At 48.1% G+C, this 23,849-nt stretch overlaps 1 protein-coding gene across 1 annotated transcript in view; it reads right to left on the bottom strand.

The window, feature by feature from the left end:
- LOC100629999 (rho GTPase-activating protein 20) overlaps positions 1-23,849 on the bottom strand; it is an 84,855-nt gene that overhangs the window by 43,498 nt on the left and 17,508 nt on the right. The window contains exon 2 of the mRNA XM_070232849.1: positions 18,741-19,016. The gene's annotated coding sequence lies outside the window, so the exon portion shown is untranslated. The remainder of the gene's footprint in view (positions 1-18,740; positions 19,017-23,849) is intronic.

Below are 23,849 nucleotides of genomic sequence, written 5' to 3'. Positions count from 1 at the left end.
GCGTGTCTCCAACACTCCAAATCTTTGCTTCAGAGGTCCTATTCCTGGTGGAATGGAAGTACTTTGATTTTTGCTACACTCTTCTCTTGGACCAATCCTTACCATTCACTGGTCTCCTCACTAATGTATGAGTTGAATAGAATATTTCACATGGCTCATTCTCTACTTGTATGAGTGAACCGTTCACTTTTCTGAGTCAGGCTAACTCTGATCCAAGCTCCAGGACACAGAAGAGGAACGTAACTGGGACAGAGCCCCTGAGACCTGGGCCCTGTGAGGGGGAGAATCTCAGAAATCAGCCCTCAGTGACCTGAGGAATCACTTGTTTGGGGGAACATGACAGAAGGGCTCTGGACTGGAGTGTGTGTCTAGACATCCATGAGCTGGGCCTCTAGGACAGGTCCTCACCTGAGAGAGGAGGCACTTGCAGGGGAGGAGCCCGGTGATGGCAGGCAATGGCCACTAGTGTGGGTTCTTGAGATGTAATCGCCCTTCTCACTCCCTCTGGGAAGAGGACATCCTCATGAGGGAGTTTTGCCCCCTTCTCCCTCTCCAGAGAGTATTGAATTTCAGCCTGGGGCCTCCCTGATTGGAGTTGGTGTCATTTCATCTGAGACTGACCCTTTGCAGAACATTAGAAAGACCAGGGCACCAAAAGCAGAGTCTTATGAGACAGTGTCCCCTGCCCAGCTCCTAGTGTGCACAGTAGTTGACCCAACATGAACTAATGACGAGGGTGGAGAGCAGATGATGCACATGCTGGGACCACTGAGGGAAACCTTCTGTCCTTTCCTCTCCTCTCTGACCCCAAATCTCCCAGTCATGTGGTGAGCCTGTGATTTGCCCCAGCTCCAGCCCCAGGGACAGGCCTTTCATTTTCCAAACCAATCAGACAATCCCCTCCCTGCTCACCATGATGGAGTCAGGGGAGACAGTGTGAGGTATCTCTTCCAGTCCCGTCCTCATGAAGTCTGAGATTCCTGTTCCATGGATCAGGGAGGGCAATCTCTCTCATTCAGGAGAGTTTATTGTGTGTGTGTGATGCCTGGGACTGCAGGGACATTTTTGACCCATGTGGGATATCAGCCTAGGGACATGTGAGATCATGGACATTGGACAACTCAGATAAATCTCAGAGAAGGAGGGAAGTCCATTGAGATGACGCACTTGACAACTACAACCTTCCTGTCACCACTGAACAAGGCAGGAAGGCTGTTGTCTATATTTCCATCACAAGGATGAGCTCAGGACCTCAAACCCCCATGTGTGTCCATAGACCATCATTCAGGAGGTACAGCTCACTCACATCTCACCCAGTCCCCGAGGACCAGCCTCCAAACCTCTTCCCTAAATCCCCTTCCTTCCCTCCAAAAAACATGCGGCATCTGACCGAGGGAGAAGTGGGCTGGGTGGAGGCCCTGAGGCTCTGGGACCCTGGCATGGAGGTCACTGGACATGGGTCACAGACTCAGGTGGTGGCTGTTTTCCTAGCTGCCATCACCCCATGGAACCTCCAGCGACTGGCCCACAGCGCCTCCTGCTGCCCCAGCCCTTATTCCTCTCGGCCTGACATGAGGGGTTAGGAGCCCCTCAGACAGAGATCCCCTGCCTCCACCCCTGGCTCAGCTTCTGCCTCTCACTCCCCACAGGAAGGGGCCACACCCAGGCCTTGCTCAGGCTGCAGCCTCTTGGTCACATTCAGCTCAGAATTCACTGCTGTGGCCTTCTCGCTGAGGACCATCCACAACTGTCTCCACTGTCCCCATACTGATTCCACTGCTGGGCTGAGGTGGGGTGTCATAACCCATCCCCAGCGCAGGGAATAAAAACACAAAGGCACCACAGATCTGACCCTGTGCACTCACAGTTTGGGACCCAAGAAATTTGGTCTCTGTCTCTCTTTCACTCTGTTTTCTCTCCAGCCTCTCCTTCCTGTCAAGCTGAGCCTCAGTCCTCGCTCCCTATGGGCAGAGGCTCCAGAACAACATAAGCAAGGAAGTGCTGAAGGGAGGACGTCATTGTCCCCACAGTGGGTGCTGCTCCAGTGCGGCCCCTCAGATATCAGAGGGAGGGATGTGTTAGCAGCAAATGCCAGTTAGTGGGCAGCACACGGGGTCACTGTGCCTGGTCCATGTCAGGCTCTGCAGTGGTGGCGTGTCACGTGCACCGTGACCTCTGCTTACGCTAACCCACACTTTCTCAAGGGGAAACATGTATGAATAAGTCACAACATAAATAATAAAGGTGCCCATATAACCTGTCTACTCACTGCTGACATTTTTACTCTGTTTTCATGTAAGGAAACATTCCACCATTTGTTCAATTTTTTATTTTATTACATGCTGAAATTTGTAATTGTTTTTCTACAGATATGGTCAAATTTTTAATTTTTTATACTGGAAACAGAATCATATACATTTTGAACTACATTTTAGATTACATACTTTTAACATGAGATACTATGTTTATTCATTGTGACTCAGATAATTTTTTCATTCATCCTAATTAATTTTCAGTACAATCTCTAGACTTCTAGGTACATACTTATAGCTTTCATAATTAAAATCTAACTCTTCATATTTAAATGTTTTCTCTTTTTTTCTATTCTTGACTTGACACAAATCTCAGGGTAAACCTTTCAGAAGAGCTGTGTCGGCAGTCATCACGTGCGGTCCAAGACCGAAATGGAACAATTCTAGTCTTCTCTGTTCTGGGATAATGCTTTTCTCTGGTTTAAAGATACACCATCCTTAAGCCATTGAGGAAGTAGTCCTTATTGCTTTATTTCTATATTTATTTTTACAAAGGCAGGCATGGAGATGAATTTAATTGTCATCTTCTTAAGCGTTTATTGAAAACGTCACCTGTGTTTTTCTACTTAAACCTTTGCAATGAGAAAGGAGACAAAAAAGGATGGTTTTGAAACAAATCCACTCATTTCACTCTCACGATTGAGTCCCACTTCTGTCTCTCTTGGCTTATGGTAAACCTTTACATCCACTAATTCTGTGTTTGATTTCCAACACCAGCTGTGGAGTCTTCTTTTCCATTTCCAGAATCTTCCAGGGAACTGACAGACCTAAGGCCTGTGCCTTCATTGAGTGATAAATGATGAACAGTGGTCTCTTCTTTGCCTTGATAAACTCTCACCGATTTCTCCTGATCTGGCTAGAGAAACACACGTTTGCAGTCTTGACGCAGTCCTGAGGTCAGGGACACAAACTGTCCCGAGGATGTGGACACAGAGGCGTCAAGGTACCCTCTTTCCCTCCGCCCAAGTGGGTCCTGTGACTCTCGGAGCAGCCTTGACCCTGGGTTCCTGTTCATGCAGGAAGGTCAGTCCTCACAAGGGAGCCTGGGGTCTGAGGGCAGGGAGCCCCCAGGGAGCAAGATGCACAGAGCTGAGGGTCAGGCCCAGGGGATCAGGTTGGAAGTTACTGCTCCTGGCCTCAAGAGGACAGGAAGAGGGCCACCATCCTGGGATTGGGTAAAACAGGAAAATAGAGGCATATTTTGGGTTTCTGACAAAGATCTGGGATTGGATTTCATGGGTTCCTTGTGGTCAGATACTGGCAGGTTCTTAACTCGGCTGGACACATTGGCATCACCCTTCTGTTGACTCTTCCGTCAATTATCTAGAGAGAATTTGTGCCCTGAAAAGAAAGCTTCTGTCTGTGCAGCAGTGATGAGGGTGAGAACAGGCTGTCACGAATGGCGCAGCCATCCTCAGAGCCGCAGCTCCCACAAAGTCTCCAGACATTCAGGGATGGCAGCAGATGAACAGCAGAGTCACCCGGATGTAGACTCAGATGAGGAAGTGACCAGAGAGTGACGGGCTCACAGGGGGAGGGGGAGGGGCTGCATCGTGATTCCTCACAGATCTGGACACTGTGTCAAGATCATCTCATGTCTGGTCCCAGTGGCCAACCCCATCCTAGGACAGGATCTAAGAGACCCTCAGGAAGCTTTCCTGCCAGACCTGAAGCCAGAGGGTCTGTCTCAGATGCTGTGAGAAAAGAACACCTGGGTCCACGTTTCTAGGGCTTCTGCCTGGATGCTGTTGTCGCCAGGCCACACTGACCATCTCAAGGTGCTGCTTTCTCTGCTGTGGATGATCCTGTTCCTGAGACCTGACCCGACACCACAGATGGATGTGTGAGCACAGCTTGGAAGCAGGAGCCTGAAACACATAAAAGATGGAGAAGGGGAGGTTTGGGGTCCCTGCTCATGTTGTCCACAGCCTGACTCACTTGAGGATTCACAGCAGACGTTTGGGATTGCCAGAGAGGATGATAAGTGAGGGGGAAATTGCAAAGATAATGGAGTCACCCAGTATGGGAGCCACAAAACCTGAGCATTGACTGAAAAGAAAGCTCTGGCTGTGGAGACTGTGAGGGGAGGAGCTCCCAACTCATGTTTCATGTCTTCACTGATCAGGTGAGGAGACACTCTGCAAATTTAATAATAATGCTACAAAGTCAGCCCCTCGTTAGCACTGAAGGGGGGTTGACTCTTGCTGCCCAAGGAGTGTGACTCTCGGTCCCCAGCCCTCCCACACTGGAAGAGCACTGTGGCATCTGGGTTGTGCTGGTTAGTGATGCTAAGCTTCACCATCGACTTGGAAACCAGAGCTGTTGGCCGAGGGCCATGTGGAGACCGAGAAGAGAACTGAGGTTGTGAGAGTGTGGCTGTTCCGATGGGTCTGGAGCTTTAACTGGATATCCCAGGGGCTGATGTGTCAAAATCACTCCATTCTATCCAGCGCTTTTTTCTGGGGCAGCAGATCTTGGCTTTCCATCCGGGAATCCCAGTCCTCGCAGGAGGCCAGCTCAGCAGGGAGAGAAGCAGAGTCCTGTGCGCACAGGACAGGTCCACGCTGCAGGGAGCAGGGCAGCCCTGGGCAGTGTGCCTACACGTGTGTCAGGGAGCCATTAAAGGTGTGGTGTTCAAGGTCAGTGAGGAACAGGGGGACCCAAGGCATGGTGAGGACAACCTGAACCCTGCCCCTTAAGGCCCCAAAGCTAAGGCACAGCTACCTCACATCTCTCATCCTCCTCCACACCCAGAGGGAAGGGAGGGGCCTGTGGAGGTTCATGTTATGTGTCAGCTTATGTATGCCATGATATTCAGTCAGGACACAGATATTTGGTCGTACATTACTCTAAGAGTTTCTGTGAATGCATGTTTTAAAAGAGATTAATAATTAAATCAGTAAACATTGATTGAAATTTATTACTATCCATAATGTGGGTGGGCCTCATCCAATCAGTTGAAGGACTTGATAGAGAGAAGACTGACCTCCCCTAGGAAGAGGGAATTCCGCCAGCTGACTGCCTTCAGAACCCAACTGTAACTTCTACTCTTCCTTCCCTGGGTCTCTAGCCTACCAGCCTTCTGCACATTTTGGACTTGCCAGTCTCTATAATCATGTGAAAAAATTTCTTAAAATAAATTTCCATAGATAGATACACACATACATACACACATAGGTAGATGGATAGACGATAGTCAGATACATACATAGATACATGGATAAAGAGAGAGAGAGACACATCCTACTGATTCTGTGCTCAGGAGAACCATAAGTCGTACACAGCCCTTCATCCAAATCTCTGCCTGCTCTTCGCTCGTTCTGGCCCTTTGCAGGGTCCTGTCCTGTGGAACAATCCGTGATACGTGGTGGCACAAGGGCAGCCTGTGCTCTGGGCCCTACACAGACCTCAGGAGGTCGTGGTCACAGGGAAGCAGAGGTCCAGGAATATTCCTGGATGGTTGTGCACTGTACACAACCCCACGAGACCAGGCTGTCGGCGCCCCATTTGTTGAAGGACGGATTCACACTCTTTCTGCGACAGGCCAGGCAGCTATCGCCAGTAATCCATGATTTTGTGAGAAGAGCCTTTGGGTTTCCTGTCCAGGATTCATGGATGCAGGTTCCACTTCTGAGCCTTGGAAATGATGTCAGGGACCCTGGGAGCACCTTCTTCTTTAGAGCCGCTGGGTCACAATCCTCATGCACAGGTGACAGATCAGAAGGTGCTCCTTGTGGTGAGGCAACAACAAGAAACCCATCACCCCCGGCGCACATGGTGGGTGCCAGCACGGGCTCAGGACCCAGTGGCATCCAGCCCTGGCCTGCTGCACCCACCCTCTGCCCGTCAGCCCTCAGAGAAGGTTCCCCACCTGGCCTCTGACTCTTCTGGGACTAACGCTGCTCTCCTTGCCTCACCTTGATCATCGAAAACAACCTCTCTGTTCCTGGAGTTCAAAGACGATGCTCCACCCCTCCCTTCCCAGATGGATCGGCTCCCCGGGAGGGAGAGAAGGAGCATCCCAGGGCTGTGCGCCATTTATGTCTGCTCTTAGCATTTTCTTTCTTTGCTGAGATCTTCTCCCTCATGGTTCATCATGATTACATTTTACCTGAAGACCTTGCAGCGAGTCTTTGGATCATTTCGGGAAGAACTGTTATCTTAGTGACAGTCAGTTTTTTGACCCAGAAAATAGGAATATCTATTCATTCATTTATTTTTTAAATTTCTCTTGAAAGGTTTTGTAATTTTCAGTATACAAGATCTGCAATTTTTCTCAGATATATCCACGTTTCATTAAATATTAGTAATGTTGTATGTTATTGTTTTTCTTTTAAAAATTGAAGGTTCATTACTGCTATATAGAATACAATTAATTTCTGCATCTTGGCATTTTATCACAAAATCCAAACTGAAACAGTCAGACCGGAAGCATATCGCAGTCACTCGACCCTGCGCTGGGCATGGGCAGACTCGATCTCTTTTGGCCTCCTCAAATGTCTCCACTGAGAGAATCTTCTCTCTCAACAAGCAATTTTTGTCTATGCAAACATGAGTTGGATAAGAATATATTAGCAATGATATTCTTCATGATATGAAGAAAAGGGTATGACTTTGTCAACTGTTCTGGTTCTAGGAAAATCAGGTCTTGTCTAAGATGTGACAGCAGAAGCCATCTCCTGAGCCACCAGAGGGGCGAGCGCACCAGGCCAGGAGAGTGGGGGGGGCGGTTTGTGTCTCACGTCCTCGGGGGTCTGGAGCACATGTGAGCATTAGTGACGCCGGGCCATGTGTTACAGTAATAGTGAGCCTCGTCCTCAGGTCGCAGCCCGGGGACGAGCAGAACACCAGAGTTAGTTGTGTCATCTTTGGATCCAGAGAAGTGGCTGGGGATCCTGGGCCCTGATGCTCATTTGAGTCTGTGTGGCAGAGCAAGAGATACCTGGGGGCTCCCTGGCTTTGGCTGGTCCAGAATATCCTGTATCCACCAACACTGATGCCACTGCTGGCAGTGCAGGTGAGTCTGGCATATGCTCCAGGTGATGCAGAGGCAAGGTGGCTGAGTCAGCACTGGCCGGGAGAGGGAACCTGCAGACACAGACACCCGTGGATGATGAGGCAGAGACTAAGGTTAAGCAGCTAGAGGGTCTCAGCCACAGGGGGCTGACACAGGCTCAGGAGCTGACTCTGGACACTGCAGACTGTCCCTACCTGTGCAGGGAGAGAGAGGCATGAGGAGGAGAGGAGTCCCGGCCGTGGTGCACACAGCCTGCTGGGGCCCCAGATCAGGGCTGGGTGGCCCCCAAATCTTTGCTCTTCTCCATTGATCTGAAAGAGAAGGGGCTGCTCACATAAGTTTGTTCCCCCTAATGATGATCCCACTTTTGTCCTGAGAACCAGCTGAGTCTGAGCTTGATTCCTTAGATGGAGGAGCTGATGGGTGAGTTCAGAGTTTGCCCCATCAGAGGGACCAGGGAGGAAGCAGCTGAGGGACCTTACTCAGACCTGTGAGCAGAGAGGACACAGCTACTGAGACCCCTCAGCAAACACAAGCACCAATGTCCCAGCCCGGGAGGATTTGAGGGATTACACAGCAGGGGGCACCCAAGGTGCAACCTTGGGGAAGACCCACAGCGCCCCCTGCTGCTCACTGTTCTAACTTCAGTCTCAAGTTGGAAATAATGTCAGGGACACTGGCTTGACAGCCTGGTCACTGTGGGTCCACAAACATCCATGCGCCACACCCCGTGCTCTGCCCCCACGTAAGTGATATTGATAAACAACCTGTTTAACTGTGGGCTTCCTGGCCTGCTAGGAGGAAGAGATGTGGAAATCTGACCACAGGACAGTGAGACTGAGTCTGCAGTGAGTGAGGAGGCAGAGGGCTCTGGGAGCAAGACCCGAGCAGCTCCTTCCACAGGGGCCACATGAAGGAGCCACTGGAGCCCTGGGTCTGAATGGAGACCGGGGTTCTGCTGGTGGACAAACAAAGCAATAACTGTTCCTAGGAAATGTGCTTGATTCTTGGAAGATCGGCAGTGTTTGCAAATACTCAGGGACATTAAGTAGACTAGGTTGGTGGTTGGGTGGCAAACCATACAGGGGACCTTTGCAGTGGTCTACGGCACTGAATCTGTGGCTCTGAGGAGAGCTGGAGACCGATTCGAAAGAACTTTTTCTTTCACCAAGAAGGGATTGAGATGTATTTATGACAGCTTTAGTGAGGTTTAATTTTCAAATAATCAACTGCCATTTTAAAGTGTGTAATTTGGCAAGCTCTCATGAATATATGAACACACTGGTGAATCCATCACCACCGTCAAGGCAATGACTGTATCTGTCATTATGTTGACATCACCAGTTTGAAACCACTCCATCCCGCCATCCCCTCCCCAATCCCTAGGTGATTGCTGATCTGCTTTTGTCTTTATAAATTAATGTCCATTGTGTAGAATTTTATATAATTCAAATCTTTGTTCTGGTTTCCCAGCTTTACTTGTCTGGCTTCCTTCATTGAGCATATGTATTTTGACACCCATCCCTGTTTTCACAGTTATCCACAGGCCATTCCTGGGCACACAGTATGGACGGGCCGCAGTCTGCTTCTCCATCCGCCTGTTCATGAGCGTTTGGGTCTTTTACACTTTGGGCTATTTATACATAAAGCCGTTATTTATGTTAGAAGTAAATTTATTTGTTTGCATTTATTTAATATGTGATTTCATGTATTAAGTAGTTAAAATAAAATTTAATATGTAACTTTATGTTATAAATGAATAAACCTGCTGAGTATTTGTGTACAAGTCTTTGAATGAGTATGCACTTTATTTTTTCTTGGGGAAACAGAGCAGCTGGGTCTTAAGAAGCTATATATTTACCCCTTTTAGAAACTGCTCAACTGTTTTCCTAACTAGTTTGTCGATTCCGTGCTCCCACCAGCCGTGTGAGAGTAGCTGTGCTGCCTCCTCTCAGTATTGTACTTTTGTCCCTTCTCATGCAGGTTTAGTGGCATATAATTTCCATTTTAATTTGCATTTCCATAATATATAATGATGTTGAAAAATTTTTCATGAGCTTATTTGCTATCATGTATCATCTTTGGTGCAGTGTCTGTTGAAATATCTTTCCTAATTTTAAATAGAACTCTCCTGTAATTATTGAATGGAAAGAACTCTGCAACATATTATCCACACAAGTCCTTTATTAGGCAAGTGATTTGCATGCATATTCTCCCAGTCGATGGCTGTCTTGTCCTTCTATTAGCAGTGACTTTCAAGTGCAGGGTATTTCATTTTTGATGAATTCCAAATTATCAATTTGTTTTTTTGGTTTTTCTTTTTTTGGTTGGAGCTTTTGGTGTTGCAACTAAAAGGTCTTTTCCAGCGTGAGCATTCTTACATATTTCCCTTTATGACATTGTTTTCTTTCTTTCTTTTTTGTTTTGCTTAAATATATAAAACTGGAAAAGCTGAGTCAAACTAAATGTTTAGATTTCAATTTATCAGAAATTGGCAAAAGTTTTCAAAGCATCTCACATTCCAAATGAGTAATATAGGTGAGTTCCTCTGGCCCCACATCCCTGTCAACATTTGGTTTGTTAGACTTTCTCATTCCATCAGTTTCTGTAGGTGCATAGTTTCTTTTTCTTTTTTTTTTTTTTTTTTGAGGAATATTGACCCTGAGCTAACATCTGCTGCCAATCCTCCTCTTGTTGCTGAGGAAGACTGGCCCTGAGCTAAGACCCGTGCTCATCTTCTGCTACTTTATATGTGGGACCCCTGCCACAGCATGGCTTGCTGAGAGGTGCCATGTCCACACCCAGGATCCAAATCAGCGAACCCAGGGACGTCAAATTGGAAGGTGCAAATTCAACCACTGCGCCACCAGGCCGGCCCCAAGTAGGTGCATAATTTCTGTAGGTGCATATTCCTTCCTCTCCATTAAGCCGAGGCAGCTCTGATTGTGCTAATTGGCTCACTATGGGCCACCTTTTGGTCCAGGTTTCATTATAGTTGGAATTTCCCTTTTGCTGATGACTTATAAGGCCAAGAACTTTTTAAAATTTTTTATTATTTATTTTCCTTTGTGAATTGTTTGTTCAGATCTTTTGCCCATTTTAATGGATTGTTTCTCTTTTTATGTGAAAATAGCGATTATTAATGTACTTTTGATGTAGCCATTTTGGTCACACATGTGTCATATGACATCTGGGCAGTTAGTGTGGAAGGTGAGGAGAAGTGACCAGGCCATGGTGGACACACCCAGGCCTGTTGAGGACTCACAGTGCAGACAGAGCTGTCCCAAGTCTGTGTGTCTTTTGTCACCCAAGCTCCAAGGGAACTAGGGCTCTCTCAGTCCCTTGGGCACCATCTGTCCCCAGGCCCCAGGGGCGGTAGGAAGTCACCCCCTGTGGGTCCCAGTGAGCACTGAGCCGGGCCGTGGATGAGCGAGGGGAGGAAAGGGCAGGCAGGATTCCGGCTGCACCGGCTGCCTCTGAGGCTGGAGTGCGTGCTTTTCAACAGGTCACAGAGTCCTGCCTTTCAGTCTCAGGGGTGTCAAGGTGGCCTTAATGCATCTTTCTCATTTCTCCCTCATTTTTCTGGATTAGCACCTCTTTTCTTCACTGTGATGGGGTCGGTCCCTCCTCCTTCTCTCTCACTCACCAAACCCACGTCCTGGACACCTGAGATAAAATGTCTCAAGATATAAGAAAGAGTCAAGTGCATTTACTCCCACCATTCTTACTGTTCCTATGTCTCTCTGCCTCTGTCTCTTTCTCTCCTCCTTAAATTAGCATGTGCTTTCGAGTTTATTGCGAGAGTTCTAAAATCCTTGGTCCAGAAGATCAGTGAGATACCTCTAAGGTGGTCACTCCAATGAACTCCAGTGAGGCAGGAGTGAGGGGCATCATCCTGGGGTTTCCACCTGGAGAGGAGAGTATTCCTGCTCCCCTAGGGAATGACACCGCACGAGACAGCAGGGTGCACCAGGTTTGCTTTCTACATTTGCACCATTATTGCAGGACCAGGTCACTCTGTAGCAGCTTTCCAGCCGCCTGCTGCCTGGGGAGCTCATGGTAGGAAGCTATATGCCTTGCTCTTCCCTGGAGAAACAAGAAGAAAAAATCCAACACTTTTGATAGTCAGGACACCAGACACTCTTTCTGGGAGCCATGTGACAGTGTCGGTAGCAGGTCAGAAGAAACAGGATCATCCCACTTCCCCATTCATCTGGATCACTGTTGCTTCAACAAATGACACAGCAATGCTGTGAGATGCTCCACAGACTGGCTGGTGGGGATGGTTGAGTAGCGGTCAGCCCCAGAGCTGGAGCCCCAGAAATGATCAGGAATTCCATCCCCCTTGCTGTGGCTTCCTTCACTCTTCAGGCACGTCACATCCTGAGGGGGTCTTCCTAGGGTGCTGTTGATTCCATCCGATGTAGAAGGTGCTCTGCTCACTGCTCAGGGTGCAGCTGAGCATGGCCAAAGCTCCCAGGGAGGCAGACGCAGAGAGTAACTGAGTCACACAGGCTGACTGAGTCTGGAAACACAAACAGCCATTATGGTGGAGGGAGGGAAAGAGGGAGAGACATTTCCTCCATGTGGTTGGGAGGTAGTTTAGTGGGCTGGGGAATCAGGACTGTCCTGACCTGAGCAGTGCAGGAGGAAGGGGAGGAGAGTGGAATCCAGGCTGTAGTGCAGACGCCCCAGAGCTCTGCTGAGATGGAAATGCTGCAGGTCTCTCTCATCCTCCTCAATCCCCAGAGAATAGAGCCCTTCATACAAATTTGCTCCTCTTCTCCTGGCCAACCAAACACCTCCTCGGTTCATGTTTGCCTCTCCCACCACACACACAATGTCCTGAGATCATTATTTCTGGGAGGGGTAGACCTGGGCTGAGACTGGGCTGAGAATCACCAGGAACCCCGAGACATCCAGCTCCTGGGCCCAGGGGGCAGTGAGCAGAGACCAGGGGACAGGTGTCTGGTTTCCCAGCTCTCAAAGATCCCTTGGCAGCAAGCCTACAGCGCCCCTGCTGCCCCAGGCCCAGGTCCATCATATCTGTGACCAGAGGACAGGTGACCCTGCCAGAGGCTCCTGCCTCCCCCACTGCTTTGATCACTGCCATTCCCTGAGGGCAGAGCGAGGCCCTCCTCAGGGGCAACCTCCCACCTCATTTCAGTCTGTCGTTGTCTGCTTGGGCCTCCTCAGCAGGAATCAGAGACAGAATTCACCCCCTTTGCAAGGAGTCCTCAGGGGAAGGGGCCTCATATGCAAACCCTACATGAAGGAAAACATTCATTAGCTGAGAACAGGGACAGGTCAGCCATGAAGTCACTTCCCAGGCTGCTCAGGAATCCAGGTCCCTTTCCTCCTGCCTGACCCCTCACTAGATGTGCACAGAGGACACACGGGGGTGAGAGTTTCGAGGATGAAGGCGCACACTGGGTAGCTCCCTGGGGAATGAGGAGAAGCCCAGGGAGGAGAAGGGGAAGGGACTCCTGTGGCTGGAAGAGTCAGGAAACTCGAGGGTCCTTAGGAACTAAGGGACCAGAGAGGTCGGGAGAGAAGGGATGTGAGGAGCACTCCTGAGGAAAGATCTGGGAAAAAGTCCATGTCTTTTCTTCAGGAAGTCATCACAAATGACATTCTTTGAAGCATTTTCCTCAAACCTCTGAATCATTGTGAACAGAGCCTGGGCCCAGGGGAACGTGACATGTGTAGCTATTAGGATCAATCTTTCCTATTAGAGAGTTTTGAAAAGAATGTGGTTCATACTCAAGAACCAATGCTCTGGGCAGGGGTGGGGAGGTTAAAAACGAGAACGATTTATATGCTTTTATCTGGCAAAATGTCCACTCTACATGATTTTGCCAGAAAGATCACCTCCAGCCAAAAGTAAAACAAAAAAAACCAAAAACTTTTACCAAAATAACATAAAACAAAATAAGCAGATAATAAGATCAAATAATAAGATTTCTATAGCCAGAAAACTTTGAGAATTCTATGCACCAGACTCTTAGCTCACTTGAGTCTGGGGAGTTGTTAGGGGCAGAGAGCACATCCTGGCCATCAGCTTGGTGTGCTCTCTGTGTGTTACAGTGGGGTTGCGTTATCTTGAGATATTAATACACCAAAATGTTTAAATGGATTAGTGAAAATCTAAAGTCATTATTTAATCAAGAGTAGTCAATGAATTTTCCTGGGGGAAAAAAGCTCTATTTTAATTTTGCATTTATAATGATACCACCTCTTGAAATATTATTTTCTCTGTAAGTTTTGTTATTTTTAAACAATTTTGATTAAATCACACAACAGGGACTTTATGAAATTTTCTTCATTATTGAGCAGAAATTAATTTTTACAAAATATTTGCACCTTGAGTTTTTTTGGCACTGCTTCCTTTCTGATGATGCAGAAATGTTCATTGTGAATTTTATTTTGCTTTTCCTTCCACTTCAATAAACAAGGATTTGCAGGTCTGCCTAGTCTCTCACACACAGGATGAGGCTGCCTGTGTCCCCTCTCCCCATGGATGCTCTCTCCCTGGTGGGGCCCCCTCAGCTCTCAGGCTCAGGGCAGAGAGAGGAGCACGGGCACAGCTGACTCTCTCCCAGTTCAGGCCCCATCCTGATCCAGTACTACTTGGCCTGTGTAGTGAGGAGCATGTCTTCAATAGCAAATGTTTACTGAACACCGATCTGGTGTTGAGTCTGGGGGTTGGGAGTGGAATTCTAGGCTGTGCTAGACAGCCTCATCCCTGCTCATAGAGCTGAACCTGAAGAAGAAACATGATGGTGGGAGGCATACAGGGGGTCTCCCTTCCTCACTTTCACCACTGGAGGCAGGAGACCAGAGCAGACACTGCTGCACTCATGGGTCTGTGGGGGATTGAAGGTTTGTGGGATCACAGGGGAGCAGGGAGTCAGAGACAACACGAGAGCTGAGAGGACATGGGCAGGACTTGAAGATTCCCTGGGTTTAGGTGAAGATGTAGAGAAGTCCAAAAAGTGGATACAAACAGAGGAAGACAGAGATAAATAACATGACCCCGGAGATATGGGCTACTAGGAAAAATCGGATTAGTTAGCAGGGCAAGTGCCTTAGGAATCCCAGATGCGGTTTGGTTTATCAGGTGAAGGGTCTTGCTCACTAGTTGAGCGTGACCTACTGGGAGTGGTGGAAAGGAAGACAGGGAGAGGCCATATGTCAGGAAGGTGAGAAGTGAAGAGTGGGTGAGAGAGTCAACAGAGAGAGGACAGATTCCCCTTTAGGAAAGATCGGACGGGAAGTGTAAGATGGAGGAATCTAAAGTCTAGCTGCCCTTCTCCATATTTTTCTTGTAAATGGAATCACGTTAATTTGTAGACTTTTACACAGAAGAGAAATCCAAAGCTCATAGATTTATTACCCTTGAAGACATTAACCAGTTTATTTCCAACGTAGAAAACTGGCTTCCTTGGCCCAGTCTTGGTAGAATAAATGTACTATATTTAGAAAATACTCTTTAAAATCTATTACTGTCTCACTAGTCTCCTCAATGAAATATAAGTTGAATAAATTTTTGACACATGTTCTTACTCCATATGTTTAACTTTTGGAAAATTTTCCCTGACAATTTAGGTTACTTACTGAGATCTCTGAGAGGATCCTTCTATCTAATCTATTGACCCTGTGGTGACTGAGGACTGGAATCTTTAAGGTCAGGAATCGCTTCTCTCGAGTCCTGAAGTGATTCCCAGGAACAACTAAAACTTTGATTTTCTGATGCTATATTTTTCTAAAACTCCACCCCCGACACACATGTTTGTGACAATGGGCTGAAGATGCTTGGTTGGGTTCATTAGCTGACTGGTGGAAAGGAAATGAGAACATAAGAGAGATGGTAGAATTTGGGAAAAATCAATGAGTCTAGGTCTGAGGACATTACATGATATGATTGGATAGACAAAGGACATTCCAGAAGGACCTTGACATGTAGAGTCCAGGTGGAGGAAAAACCAGGACAGTTCAACTGCGACTCTTAATAGTTTTCTCTATGTCCTCGATGGGCAGAGTCACAGCAGAGGTAACATCAGGCTGAGTGCTCTCATTCCCTTGGAACTTTACTCTGTGACGTGGACACTCCCAGAAATGACACAGTGGTGGCCAAGGGAGCAGTTGCTGTGGTTTGGGAGCAAAAGGAACTTCCATGTGGAGCATGTGGACAGAGGTATTGGTTCATGTGATGGTCCCTGAGTCTGGTCCACATTGGAGAGAGTGAAGGCGGGGAGAGGTGTCCGGTGAGCTTTGGAAGATGCCACCATGGAGGTTTCTTGAGCCTTCTTTACCTTCTTACTAAACCTGGGAAGAAGAGGTCATCAAGAGAAAGCTTTTTTTTTTCTTCTTTCTTCCTCTCATGAGACTACCTAAATTTCAGATCAACACGTTGTGGATGGGAATGAATCTGTCTTGTCCCGGAATTGATCTCTTGTAGGAATATCGGAAAGGCCAGGGAGCCAAGCTGTGGCTTTATGATACGGGAACAGTCTGGCCTGTGTCCCCTTCCCAGATCCGAGTGTCCACAGTACATGCCCCAACCTGAACTGACAATGAGGGTGCAGGGAAGAGTGAGGAAATGTTAGAGACCTATTTGGTAAAACTTCTATCATTTTCTTCTCCTATTTGGACTCCAAGTCTCCCAGACATGCAGTTGGCCTAGGATTGACCACACGTGCTCCTGGATAGCCCTTGTGTTACCTAAACCAGTCAGACAATCCCCTTCCTGCTCACCATGGTGGAGCTGGGTGATGGTGTAAGTGAGCTCGTCCAGCCCTCCTGAAAGCTGATTTCCTGATCAGTGGAACAGGGAGGGCAAGTCTCTCTCCTTATGGACTGATTGTTGTGTGGATATGATGCCTGGGACTGCAGAGGCAAGTTTGGACCATGTGGGAAAACAGCCTGGAGACTCTCTATATACTCATGGAGGACGTAGAGACAATCACAGAGAATCCAGCAGCGTTCATCAGCCCTGCTTACAGTTGGTCCTTGTGAAATTTTGCCATTTGTCTTCCTGATACCACAATCCAAACTTTGTAGCCCACCCTGAATTTCTGGTTCTAAACAGACCAAAGTATCCCTCTGTCCCTCCTTCCTCGGAGAGAGTTCTCCAGACCAAAGACTGTTAAGCAGCCAGGTTGAAAGCCCCTGCAAGATGAGGTTCTCTCCTACGTGACGGGGGTCCCTGCACCTGGCTCAGGGCCACTTTAAACTCACTTTAGCTCATATGTGTTTAACAATTGAAGGGACTGATTGAACTTCTGGAAAATCATATCTTCTGAATGAACGGATTAACCTAGTGATAGCATGACATACATATCTTAGAAAAATCCTCTCACTATTTTCATTTGGTTCTAATGTAAAGCATTGCCTAAGTCCTTCCCCCCTCCTCATCCCTGCAGTGAAGGGCTGTCTTTCTCTAGGTGCATCCATCACATTTTGATTTCTAGTAGAGTTTTCTATATTTCTCCTACTAGACTGTGTTCATCCTGGGACCTAATGAGCCCATCCTAACACCTGCTTCCCAGCACATCCTTCCCCATCCCCCAGGGGATGACTGGGATCAGGATGTGTGGACACGTCTGCCTTGACCCTGCCCAGTGGGAGAGCAGACCCCCTGCTCTGAGGCCTGGGGTTGCATCTGCAAATGAGTCTCAGCATCATCAGCCTGTCCATTCCTCTTGGCTCATTTTTCTCATCAACAGAATGACAGATGTAGCCAATTAGGGGTTATCTATTCATGATACATAAAAGAACTTTCTGGAAGCATGTAAACACAAACCTATTACAGAATCCCACTTATTGAGTTTAAAATTAAGTAATCTGGTGGAAATTGTCGTTTTCATCTTTTCCAAAGTGGAAGATTTCTAATATGGGGGCAGCATTGCGAACGAGGGGACTGAGTTCATCCTTCACATTCTATTCCTCCAACAACATGATAAAGTTTAACAGGCACAGGTGTAGTTTACATCAAATGTGAGATGAAAGTAAACTGGAGACGTGCATTCCTAGGACTTCTTGTGAACAGTCCCATTTGTCAGGAGCTGATCATGTCTCCTAAAAATATAAGGTTTAAATAATCCTGTCATAAATATATGGGGTCATCATGTTGTCTCAAGTAATCGACTCACTTACATCCCGCACTGTTCCCAAGAGCCCAGCCTCGGTTCCTCTCTTTCCCATTTTCATTCTTCAGTCCCTCCTACCTTCAAGACATGGGGACCCTGACCTTTCTTCTCCATCCCACCTGCTCCTGCCCTCCTCCAGGGCTCCTAGTCTGACATCGTATCATCCACACCCCGACCTGGCCCCTGCCTTCACTCTCCCCTCCTCCTAGTTCACCTTCTATGCAGCACCTGGATTAAATACACTTAAATCGCATTCTGCTGTTTCCTTGTTCACCCCCCCAGTTCTCCCATCTCCACCAACCGCCATGCCTCTCCTCACTCTCCCAGGACATCTTTCTTTCAAAGCATGTTTTGTTTGTTTGTTCTCTCTCTTCCCCTGAGAGTGTCAGCTTCCTGAGCATGGGGACTTTCCCATATTTTCCACCTACTATCCTAAGCTCCTAACCAAAGTCTGACACATAATAGGTGTTCAATAAATTGTGTGGATGCACATCATCTGGACAGTCATCCTGAGTCAAACATAGCTGGACTCTGTGTCCTTGGTTCTTTTCTGACCCCTTGATATGGACTGAACTGTGTCCTTCAAAATCCTATGTTGAGACTCTAACCCCCAGTGTGACTGTCTTTGGATATAAGGCATTAAAGGAGGTAGTTAAGGTAAAAGAGTTCATGGGGGTTTCTCCTAAGCAAGTAGGGCTGGTGTCTTTCTGAAAAGAGGAAGAGAAACCAGGGGTAAGTACACAGAGAAAAAGCCATGTGAGGAGACAGTAAGAATGTACACATCTGTGGGCCAAGGAGGGTGGCCTCAGGAAAAACAAACCTGCCAGCACCTTGATCTTGGACTTCCAGCCTGCAGAACTGTGAGAAAATACCTTTCTTTGGATTAAGCCAACTCATCTATGTTTTTGCGCTGTGGCAGCCCTGCCAGACTAACACATTGCATGGATGCTGTGGCCAGCACAGCCTGCCCCCACATCCAGGAATGTCTGCTCGATTTGAGAAAATCAATAATGTGTTGAAACCAGACACAGGCAGCGGGGGAAGAATTGGAGAGGACGAGGACACAGTCTCTAAACAAAGCACCCTGGATTGAGTCATAGAAAGTTTGGGGCCAAAGAAACCAAGGAAGCAGCTGATGTGGCCGAGGAGTGGGGGCTGTGCAGGGAAGCCTCATGGCTGGAGGGGAAGCAGGTTTCTGTCTCACTTCCCCACATGCCTGGAGCACTGTGTGAGCACTCAGGCTGGCATCATAGCACTCACAGTAATAATCAGCGTCGTCCTCAGACTTGAGCCCAGTGATGGTCAGGGTGGCCGAGTTGCCAGACTTGGAGCCAGAGAATCATTCTGGGACCCCAGATGGCCGTTTGCTGTTATCATAGATGATGAGTTTGGGGGCCATTCCCGGGAGCTGTTGGTACCAGTGCACATCATAATCACCGATGTGGGAGCTGCTTCCAGTGCAGGAGATGGTGACCCTCTGGCCCAGGTTCCCAGACACTGAGGCCGGCTGAGTCAGCACAGACTGGGCCCAGGATCCTAGAAGAGGGAAAGACAGAGAGATGGTGATGCTGGGGTCTAGAAACAAGATGAGAAAGCAGGGTGACATGTATCTTCCCAGGGCCCCTTGTCCCCATAACTAGTCACCTGTGCAGAGAACAATGAGGGTGAGGAGACGGGTCCAGGCCATGGTGGAGGTCATCACCAATTCCCACCGTCTGTGGCCCCACAGCTGAAGCAGAGCTTCTCCCAGATCTCTCCCTTCCCCTCTTCATACTCTACCAGAGGAGGGCCCACACATGCACATCAGACCCTCCCAGCTTTCTGATCTCTCACTGGGCCTTGGTTCAGGTCTCACTGCCTAACGATGGCCAGGGAGTGGGGAGTTCACATCTGTGATCCCTGAACAGAGGGCACCAGGCAGTGCCAGGGGGCTGGTCCCAGCTGTGATGAGCCACAAAAACCTCAGGAACGAGCACTGAGCACCCCCCGGTGTCCAGGCCATGATTCATCAGGTGTGACACAGTGACTAAAGCCAATTAGAAACAGCTCTGGTCCCCACTGCTCTGTCCACTCTCCCCTTGCCTTAGGGTCAGGCCAGGTGGCCCCTCATGTTGCCTCCCCACCACCCAAAGGCAGTCTTTATGCTCTGCTCAGCCTCCTCAGGGGTGAGCATGTTCGTGTGGCCATTGGCTGTTCAGCGGTCAGGACTGAGGGGGTGTCTCTTATCAAACTCCTCTTAGATCAGGATCAAGAACAGAGCAGTGACCGGCCCCATGGAGGCAGGTCCCCTTCTGTGCAGGACCCAGATTCTTTCCTCGTATGTGATCCCTCTCTTGTTAGAGATTAAGCAGTGCATCTCCAACACTCAAAAACTTTGCTCCAAAGCTTCTATTCCTGCCGAAATATAAGGACTTTGATTTTTGCTATGCTCTGTGACCAATCCTTACCATTTACTGGTCTCCTCACTAATGTATGAGTTGAATAAAATATTTTACACTGGTTCATTCTATACTTGTATGAAAGTCAGGTGTTTACCTTTTTGATTCAGGGTCACTCTGATCCCAACGCCCGAACATAGAAGTGGTAGGTGACTGGGATAGAGCACCTGTGACCTGGACCCCATGAGGTGGAGAATCTCAGCAATGACCCCTCACTGACCTCGTGGAGCATGTGCTTGGGGATGGGGGTAGAAGGGGCCAGGAATGGAGCATGCATCCAGAGATTCATGAGCTGACCCTCTGGGACTGGTCCTCACCTGAGGGACAGGGTAGATGGTGGAGAGGAACGCATGTGATGATTGGCACCAGCCACTACGGTGGTTTCTTGAACCTTAATCATCCTCTCACTCCCTCTAGAGAGAGGATGTCCTCATGAGGGATTTTTGCTTCTTTCTACTTCTCCTGAGAATATTGAATTTCAGATTGATGTCTCACTGATGGAAGTGGGTGTGGTTTCACCTGAGATTGATCCTTTGCAGACCATTAGAAAGGTCTGGGAGCCAGAAGCAGAGTTCTGTGAGACAGGAACCTGTGGCCTGTGTCCCCGGTTCAGCTCCCAGTGTCCACAGTGCTAGGATCAACATGAACTAATGATGGCGATGGAGGACAGAGTGATGTGCTTGGTGGGGACCACTTAGGCAAACATTTTGCCTTTTCTTGTCCTCTCTAGACCCCTAATTTCCTAACCATGTGGTGAGCATGTGATAAACCCCACTGCAGCTTCAGAAATAGGCCTTTAATTTCCCAAACCGATAAGAAAATCCCCTCCTGGGATGCCATGACGGAATCAGGGGAAATGGTCTAAGTGCTCTGGTCTGGACCTCATGACAACCAGGATTCCTGTTCAATACATCAGGGAGGGAAGTCTCTCTCATTCAAGAGGATTTGTTGTGTGGATGTGATACCTAGGACTGCAGGGACATTTTTGATCCATGTGATAAATCAGCCTGTGGACACAAGAGATAATGGAGAGAGAACATCTCAAGTGAATCTCAGAGAAGAAGGATTGAAGCTTATTGAGATTCCACACTTGACAACTAAAGAGAAAACTTTCCTGTGTCACCACTGAACACGGCATCCAGGACGCCAGTCTAATATTTGTAGCAAATCCACAACCCCCGAAAGGTCTCTGCCTTTACTCTCACCACCTACCCACTCATCTTCTTTGCAGCATCAGGACTTCATAAACTTAATCAGATTTCATATATTCCATGTCAAATCCTCTAATGCTTCCTATTCCCCATCTAGCCCAGCCAATTGTTGGTGCTTCCTAAATGGCGTGGATGGATGTACCCATGAACATTCGGCTACCCTGCATCAAACACAGCTAGACTATGTGTCTCTGGTTTTTCCCTGACCCATCGTGGACTCTGGCCTCATGGCAGCCTGACCTTGACATTGAGTAATATCTGATGAATGTGAGACGATCAGATAATTTGTTGCTGCCAAGGATGGGCTTTGGGAGCATAAACTGAGAAGATGGGGCTACAAGCTGTACACCATGTTCCCTAGACTGGGTATGAGAACCTAGTTTTAGGCCAAACAAACAAACTAAGGTATCAAAAAGCCTCACTTCAATGAGAAAACTCAATGCCCAAGTCTGCAAGAGCCAGTAGAGCATTCTCTGTGCCTGCTTTGCCCAGAACACTGCCCTCTCAGGACCTGTCCAACAGCACTTCTGCTGGTCTCAGATCCAGGGGCCAGTGCCTCTGACTCCACTCAACTCTCCTGGAGGATGTCCTGATTTTGCTCACAGATCATTGTGATGTCACTACCCAGAATAGCAAAACAAGTAGGCCATTTCATGGGATTTGAGTCTGAGACATTAATTGCCTGTAGATAACCAATGATCTCCATATGGATAAATACGGGATGCATCACACAGTCCTCACGGCGCCAGATATTTCAGGTTTACCCAACATTTTACTTTGCTTCTGCCATATGTCTGGAGCATCTTAAACCAAGTTCAAGGCCTAAGACTCTACAGTGTACTCTGTTGGTTCATACTGGTGAGAAATCTGTCTGGGATACCCTGACAGGCTGATTTATGTTGTTGTTGTCACCATTATTGTTGCTGTTGTTGTTGTGAGGGACTCCTGTTAGACCCCCCCAACCCCACTGCACAAGTGCTGGTCATGCCTTCTCCAGTGGCCACTGGAACACGGCGCTGTTGGAGAAAGGCGCCCTCCCTCCTGCTGATCACTCTGGGCTCATTTGCCCTTAATGGCTGTTCTGGAGATTTATTCTTTCTTCTTTTGAATCTGTGATAGATTTCTGGTAGTTTTCCCTATTTTAGTCAAGTTTTGTCAATGTTTTTAGTCTGAAGATTGATAAGTAAACCATTACTATGTGCATCTCTCTTTTTTGAGGTCCGCCCTCTCTCCTTGACTTAGTGGCATCCAAGATCTGTCACACAACTCACACTGGGCCCTGACCAGGTTTACTTGGTAGCTGCTCCATATGCTGATGTGATTAATGAACAGGGCTGTCTGTAAATTGTTTTGTAATATCAGGGCTCTCTGTGATAAGGAGGGTTGGGTCATAGGCTCTAGATCCCAATGACCTGAGATGCTTTCAAACATCTCCCCCTCCAAAATAAAATAAACACACAAAAAATCTGTAGCTGTAAAACCGGTAAGATTTGTGGGATTAAACTTGGGAAAGTGAGGAGGTGATGGGTGTGAGAACTCAGGGCATGATCAGCAAAGCCTGGGCCAGGCTCATGGGACATGTAGGGGATGGAGCAGAGGAGGACCTGGGTCTCCTGGCTCTTGCTGGCTGACTTCTCTTCTCCATGCATGCATGAGGCAGGGAGGTGCTTGTATAGGTTCTGGTGACAAAATGATTTGCTTGCATTGGAAAACCAGTAATAAAATGGGTTTGTTTTTTTTTTTTTGCATCCATACAGGTGGACTGACTAGAAAGCATCAGTCCCTCTGGTTTTAGTAGCACAAGTGACAGCAGAAGCCAAAACCTGGGCTGGTGTTGCCTCCAGGCAGGGACAGAGGAGAGTTAGGTCAGATCGGGGAGTGGATCTCACTCCCCACGGACTAGGATTGGCATCAAGGTTGCATGCAGCTGTTTGACAGTGACAATCAGCCTCATCCTCTGGCTGGAGCCTGCAGTAGTCAAGGAGGTTATCTTTACGGACCTGGATCTGGAGATTGGTCTGGAACCCCTGCTGTCCCAGGACACACACTTAGGGGCTCTTTCTGGGAATCCTTGATGCTGATTTCCATTGTAACCTATGTTTCTGTTGATTCCCTTAAAGGAGACGGTTTGGGTCCTTCTAAAGAGCTTCCTGGGTTGGATTGACTTCATGCACATATCAGGGAGTTTCTGCTCGCTCATATTCCACTGTCATTCTCTTACACTTTGTCTAATTGGAAAGGTCCACTGAGATACAAGAGGAGAGAAGGACTCAAGTGTGTACCTGTAGGCTCCAGATCACACACCGGAGGGAGTCCCATGTGCCCTGAGGGGGATCGGCGGTAGGAAAGTCACAACTGTGGGACATACTTCACCCAGCTTCCATGCTGCAGGCTCACCATTTTAGTCTCCCCTTCTTGCTGACATCACAACCGTAGGTCCAGGCACCCAGCAAGTGTGTCAGGCCAGCTCTGTGCCTGGAATTCCTCCTGGGATGTTTCTCACAACATCTTACATCTTAATCTTTTGTGCTTGAACACAGTGAGCCTCAGCCAGATCTGAGCACAAGAGCCTGGGAGGGAGGGAAGGTCTCCACTCTGACCCCTCACAGAGCAGAGTCCCTGCTGTGGAGGACTGTGTATCTGCTGGATGGACCCTGGGTTCCCACAAGAAGAAATCTAGCAAAGGCTAATTTCCCATCTTTCATGACAAACAGCCCAGC

The sequence above is a fragment of the Equus caballus genome, chromosome 14 (genome assembly GCF_041296265.1).
Source record: "Equus caballus isolate H_3958 breed thoroughbred chromosome 14, TB-T2T, whole genome shotgun sequence".
NCBI lineage: Eukaryota > Metazoa > Chordata > Mammalia > Perissodactyla > Equidae > Equus > Equus caballus.
The sequence above is the reverse complement of the archived record's forward strand: the minus strand, read 5'-3'. Positions and strand labels throughout refer to the sequence as shown.